Source organism: Lactuca serriola, chromosome 3, assembly GCF_051521515.1.
Source record: "Lactuca serriola cultivar US96UC23 chromosome 3, Lser_US96UC23_V15, whole genome shotgun sequence".
In the NCBI taxonomy this organism is placed as follows: Eukaryota; Viridiplantae; Streptophyta; class Magnoliopsida; order Asterales; family Asteraceae; genus Lactuca; species Lactuca serriola.
This window is the reverse complement of record NC_136410.1, coordinates 259,025,797-259,033,468: the sequence shown is the minus strand read 5'-3', so window position 1 is coordinate 259,033,468 and position 7,672 is coordinate 259,025,797.

The following is a 7,672-nucleotide window of genomic DNA, read 5'->3' as shown; positions in this document are numbered from 1 at the left end:
ATCCGCCCCATACGTTTCCGCCGTCCTGGTTCGGGGGTGTGACAGAGCACACACCACATGTTTCCGCATTTTATAATTTACTATGATTTGAAATAATATTGATACACTTATTTTGTTAAACTTGTATGGATAAGGTTTGGAGCACTGTTTTTATTTGATTAAAATGAAATTTTATGGTCTTATTTTCGGGACGTTACAAGTTGGTATCAGAGCCTTAGTTTGAGGGATTCAGACATACTCTCGGGTGTGTCTGAGCTCAAACTGAGGATTTGGTAAAGTTTTTCAAAAAGGAATACATTTTTGAGACAAGAGATTTCTAAGACAAGAAAGGGTGCGGTGCATGCAATCAGCCGAGCTCAAGTAAGTTTTCCCAAAATACCATACATGTTTATTATGATATACTATATGATTATGAGAATTGCATGCTAGACTAGGACTAAGGATCTGCTCAGGATTTTATGATAGTAGAGATGCCTTTATATGTCTGATTGTATGAGCTTGTAGAATTGCATGCTAGTATGGTTTTCAGATCAGTGGATAGATTGGATTGATTAGTGTATGCTTTAAAAATTGTATATGGTTAGGATCTTATAGCCCTAGAAGTAAGAGTGGAAGTTTCCAACATGAGTTGTAATATATGAGTTTGAATGTTCTTTGATTATTCTATGGATTGGAGCGCTACTGAACGAATGATGCTTGATTTGTGCTTTATGGGACTCTTAAGTGATCTGAGTTAGATATTAAGTGAATGTGCTAAGTCACATGTAGTAATGTGACATCCCCATTTTCACGGCCAGAAAAGACCGATTTTGTTTATGCTTTATAAAAGTCAGAGTACTTCTTTTCATAAAAATGTTGCGGAACTTGTTCCCAGAAAAACACGATAAATACGTTATTAAAATATTTTCGAAGAAACATATTTTATTCATTTTAAAACATTTGGGATGTCATTGTCAATACAGAAACATAAGCATAAACAGAACTTACATTTATTTACACTAGTGATCTACATCTCTTTAATCTCTCAATGTAATGTGACTTCATATCAACACCTGTGATGTAAATAAACTGAGTGGGTCAGGTTGGGAAACCTGTTGAGTACATAGGGTTTTCAACCCACAATAATATAATTATTATGTTTAAACAATCAAGTAATTAAACCCAATTACCCATCCCCATTATCTTCTTTACTCTTAAGGATCTACCCTAAGAATCAGCTATTTCTCGTTCATTCATTCCTAAGGATTATCCTAAGGAATCGGCACGAAGTCCATCGTTACCAAAGCTTATAGATTACAACTGGTGAACACGTAGTCCAAAACATCTGGTAAACACTTAGTTCAAAAGTAACTAGTGAACACACTTAGTTCAAAATACCTAGTGAACACACTCAGTTCAAAGATACGTAGTGAGCACACTCAGTTCAAAATACCTAATGAGCACCTAGTTCAAAAACACCTACAGGTTACGAGCTTACTAGCGTTCCACCGGACAGTCTAGTATCACCCATAGTCATCATCTATACTCCACTAGATGACTGGATCACTGACAACATTGATGTCTCCCATCGTGTTATCACAAAACAACTATTTCATCTACCCATGTTTTACCCAACACATTTTGTAGATATAAAATACATATGCAGTTTAAATCATTTAAAACATGTATCAAAAATCTTTCACCCAACATAGACAGCAAGTATTCAGACAATATGCACACACAGCACATAATTTATATTAAAATACTTCATATCTATGTGTAAGATGAAAGGGACTATGCACTCACCTGAGAAGGTGGTGACTTGGTACTCAGACAACGCTTCGTTTACTTTAAAATAATTTCCTTCGACGAAACCTAGTACTATTACCACTAGATTTTAGTCTAATATTTACCGTGACTAATTATTAGTCTTATTATTATTATTATTATTATTATTATTATTATTATTATTATTATTATATAAGCGTTTAAACAATACTTTCCAACCACTATGTACAGACAGGGGCCAGACATAAAACACCGGAGGGTAGTACCATTTTGGCATATAGCACTTCTGAAATCCAACAACCCTATGCGGCCCTTTAAGCCAGATTCCCCGTACCGCGAGTAGTTAAAAAGATATTATAACAACACTTATATAAGTCATAATAATAGCTTAAATATTTATTATAAATTTATAATAACAATACTAATTTTAAATATAAACTATATTTAAAATAGGGTAAACATAACTTACTTACAAGGGGATTTTAGCTAGGAGTCGGGCTCTGTAGGGGCAAAACTTCGTTGCTGAATCTTTCTAAGAAAGATTCGTGCAACGCTTCAACGCTCACCTTACTATACTAAAACTACAGAAAGAGAAGTCGAATCACGAGGGACCGAAATGCTCGGGGGATAAGGAGAGAAAGACTCTTGAATCAAGAGAATGGTGCAAGAAATATGAGAGCCCAAGCCTCTTATTTATAGTAATTGAATTTTCAAAAACTACCCTCCATAATTACTTAATGACCTTATAGTTATATAAACAACTAAACACCCATTTATAATACTATTTTAAATAGATTTAACAATATTTGCACTAAACTAATGTCGAAAGAACTCAACATTAGTCTTATAATGACCGCATCGTCGATACCTTTCTAATGATATATACATATGTATATATATATATACATATATATATATATATATATATATATATATATATATATATATATATATATATGTGTATGTATATATGATTTATACTTTATTTTAATACGTAAATATGCTATTATAATTTGTAACTCGTTCATACGAACTATGTTTTTGACGTTCTTTATATCCACACGTAGGTGGAGATGTACTCTACAACTTTCATTTAGACTCCATCGACTAATTTTGACTTTATTTTTAAAGTTATATTTTTAACAAGTCGGGACATGATTGGTCCGTTAAAATCTCATAACTTCTTCATCCGACGTCCGTTTTCGCCCATCTTTTTCTCGTTATGCTACTCTTAACGAGATCTTCGATTCTTGTTCAAGTCGTGTCGGCTAAAAATCGCTCGATCTAATATTTGAATTTCGGGCTATACACTGCTAATCCGAAACTTTGAAAAATCATAACTTCTTCATACGAAGTCAGATTTGGGTGTTCTTTTTATCGAAGTTCTTAGTTTAACATATTATATGACTTTCTTTTAGAGCGCCAAGGCTAAATCTCGCTCTATCGTAAATTCACTATTTACGCCTCCCGGTATCGAGCCGGTTCCGTCGCGAAACTTCGACGGGTCATAACTTCTTCGTTATAACTCGGATTTCGGCGTTCTTTATATGTATGGAAACCTAGTGACATATACTACAACTTGGTTCAAATTATTTATAAGCTTCTGTCGAAAAGTCATTTTCGACACTTATTGCCTCTAATTTGACTAGCCCGGATCTGCGGGCGTTACAATTAAAGATTTAATAATCTCAGAGTGATGGATTTGACCCTATTGCGCAACTCTCGTTTGAGTCTAACCGTTGTATGGATGAGTCTTTTACTCGAAAGATTATTTGAGCTTTATTGCATGTGACTATATTAATGATGTAGTTAACTGACATTATGGGGAGTTCTTCAGCAGCTGATGGCAGGGTGAGGACGGAAACCTAGGAAAGCCTAGGAAATGCTTTAGTGGATTTAGTTGCGCTGTTAGCGAGCATTTAGAGTATCAGTTTTAGAGGGTGACTTGGAGGATTCAGGATGATTCTTGAGGAAAGTATGCATATGTGTGGAAGGTAGTATTGGTCCCGTACTACTGAAAACAAAAGATCCATACTCGAATCGGGGAGAGTCTTGGAAAATCTAAGGAGCATGTGGGATGCGGGGAAAGTCTTGGGTATGGTGTTGAGCACTCAGGAATAGGATTCAGATTCTCGTTCCAGCTCAGGAGCAGGTCCTAGGCCAATCGATGCGTGATAGCTGGAGTTCATCTCATTGGAGATTACTCGCAGAGTTTTGGAATGAACCTCGGTGGTATTTCGTTCAGCCAAGGAAGGGATTTTGGATCACTTGATAGTCGTCTTGGGGCCTTTCGGGCTGAGATCTTTGCGGGGCAGTTAGGGGCTCATCTGGAGCCCAAGGCTTGTGGATATCTGGGATCCTTCAGGAAGTAGGATCCTATTGTTAACTCTTATCAATTGGGATCGAATGTGGGTTATGCACCTTGTCTCCAGGAGAGTCGACCACATGATTGGATTGTCGTGGATGTTTTGCGAGGTGTTACCCAACATCATTGGGCGTGTCATTGATTGATTGGTGGCCAGGTTCAAGGGTCATACCTCGACTGTTCAGGCGGTTGATAGGATTGTCGAGGTAACTCGGGAGTAGGATGTTGGTTTGGATAGGCAACTGGGGAAGAGGAAGCGGAATCATGGTATGGCTTGGAAATATGAGCAGTTGGACATTTCTATAGCTGGTGTCAGAGACTCGAGGAGTCGTGGTGATTGCATGAAGGGTGGAGGGGCACATGAAGATACATGCTGATGGGTTTTGAGCATTCTAACACTTCCTAAGTGTACATGCAACCCTAATAAACCTTGGATCTATGATTATCTAAGATACATGCAAATAATTATTTTTCCAAGGTTCATATCCTAACTAGCATGACATGGGGAACATGAATCAAATAAAGCTAGTAGAAATACTTACCTTGTAGTAGTAGTTGATTGCTCGGAGTTTTAGAGCCTAGCACCAATAGTGTGGATACCTCAAATGGAAATCACAAATCACCACAAACTTGGAACTTTGAGAGAATAGTCACTACTATCTTGAAATCGGCCCTCTTACTTTACTTACCTCAACTTGTATGATTTCAAGAACCAAAACCTCCTTTATATAGTGTGGTGGATTAGGGTTACATCCATGTAAACCCTAATACCCATGTCTCTTCATTTCCATGAGATCCATGGGTTAACGCTCCATGGAGTATCCATGGACTTTCCATGCAAGCCTAGCCCATTCCAAATAAGCATTAGCCCACACTATATAAACATAGAAGCCCATATTTAATTAGTAATATATTTGATCTCTAAATTAATCCTAGATTAATTATAGATCAATACTAATTAAATAATATGATCTTATATTAATATATTAGAACTTATAATATATTAATAAATCATAACTTGTAGTATTCTCAAAAGATTATCCATAAATTGTTCGGGTGAAGTGCAACCCAAATTGACCATGTCGGGTCGGGTCAAGTACATACCAAATATAGTTATGGACTTAGACACTATATCCAACAGTCTCCCACTTGGATAAGTCTAATAACTATAGTTGCAAGTATGACTTCAGGAACCGATCAGCAATCGTAGCTCTTTAAACTCTGTTGAACTAGAACACACCATTTTAGATAAGTGATCATATAATCCTCTGTTCTACCACTCATTGAATTATACACAAAAGCACGTTTTATAACATCGAGTTACCAATGCGTTTTTGTACAATCAATGCATAACCAACTCGTAAGTAACAAATCATATCTCTAGGTTTGAAAACTTATATGATGTTACCGTCTCACGATCACTCGAGATAAATTCCATGAAGTGATTCCAGTGAGCGTGGGTTGAGTCAAATGCTCAGAACTTATGAGCACTCATGATTGTTGTAGCCATGTCCAACACCTTAGACCTATGCAACCAATCATGACCGTCTTGATTCATACCTACTTCCGACATATGACCGACTGTGGAGGTTTGAATAATATGTTATACCAAACATAATCATTCTGGAAGTCGAAACATGCAAAAAAAATATAGTAAACGATCAACAAGAGATAGCAACACTTTACTCATAAATAAAACACCTTTTATTCATCATCTAATGTCAATTACACTTTACAAATTTCGAGGTTATCTAACTACTAAATCTAATATCATCCTTCAGCCCTATGCTCCGAGCATGCTGGAGATGCTTAACCCGAGTTAGTCCCTTCGTGAAAGGATCTGCTGGGTTCTCATCCGATGATACCCTATTTGCCACGAGGAGTCCTTCTTATATTCGATGTCTGATAAAACGGTATTTTCTGTCGATGTGTCTGCATCTCCCGTGATCCCTTGGTTCCTTGGCTAAGGCAACACCGCTTTCACTATCACAGAAAATTTCCATTGACTCTTTAATAGCTGGTACAACTCCAAGGTCTCCAATGAAGTTCTTAAGCCATATCGCCTCCTTTGCTGCCTCGCTAGCTACAATATACTCTGATTCACAAGTTGAATCAGCCACTGTCTCTTGCTTGGAACTCTTCCAAGAAATTGCTCCTCCATTTAGGGTAAAGACCCAACCTGACTGAGAGCGGAAATTATCCCTATCAGTCTGGAAGCTAGCATCACTATACCCTACAACTCTCAAGCTATCACTCCCACCAAGGGTAAGGACCCAGTCCTTAGTCCATCGCAGGTACTTGAGAATATTCTTTACCGCAGTCCAGTGTGCCTTGCCAGGGTTCCCCTGATACCTGCTAACCATGCTCAAAGCAAAGACTACATCAGGTCGAGTACACGTCATAGCATACATGATCGATCCTACAGCTGAAGCATAAGGTAGTCGACTCATTTCTGCTATCTCAGCCTCAGTACTAGGGCTTTGTGTCTTACTCAATCTGGCGTTACTCTGAATGGGTAACTCACCTTTCTTGGAGTTATGCATGTTGAATCTTTTGAACACTTTGTCCACATAGGTGCTTTGACTAAGTCCAATTAGTCTTTTACTCCTGTTTCTCAAAATCCTTATCCCTAGGATATAGGAAGCTTCACCAAGGTCCTTCATAGCGAAACACTTCCCAGGCCAGGACTTTACTTCCTACAGGGTTGGGATGTCATTTCCTATGAGTAGTATGTCATCCACATACAGTACCAAAAAACTGACTATGCTCCCACTAGCCTTGATATAGACACAAGATTCATCTTCACTCCTTGAAAAAACGAAATTCCTTGACTTTCTCATTAAAGCAAAGATTCCATCTTTGAGGTGCCTGTTTCAATCCATAAATGGATTTCTCGAGTTTACACACTCTATTGGGGTACTCTGTACTGACAAAACCCTCTGGCTGAACCATGTAAACATCCTCAGCCAACTTTCCATTAAGGAAAGTGGTTTTGACATCCATTTGCCATATTTCATAGTCATGAAATGCCGCTAACAGAACCCTAATAGACTTTATCTTGGCTACTGGTGAAAAGGTTTCATCATAATCAACTCCCGGAGTTTGAGAATAACCCTTTGCAACCAGTCGTGCCTTATAAGTGTGTACATTACCATCCATGTCGCTCTTCTTCTTGAAGATCCATTTGCACCCAACTACCTTACGATCAGGTACATGGTCAACCAAGTTCCAAACTTGATTGTCATACATGGACTGTATTTCGCTATCCATAGCCTCTTTCCATTTAGCAGCCTCATGGCCTGCCATGGCTTCCGTGTAGCTGTTAGGCTCATCCAGACCTACTAGTGTCTCATCACTAATAAGTGTCTCACCTTCTGCAGTAATATGGAAACCAAAGTAATGCTCAGGTGCATTCGTAACTCTCGTGGAACGCCTCAGAGGTACAGATTCGTCAATTGGCTCAACAAGAGTTTCCTCCTCAGGTTGAGGGCTAGGGTTTGAAGTTCCTTCACCACTTGACTCTTGAATTTCTTCAAGATC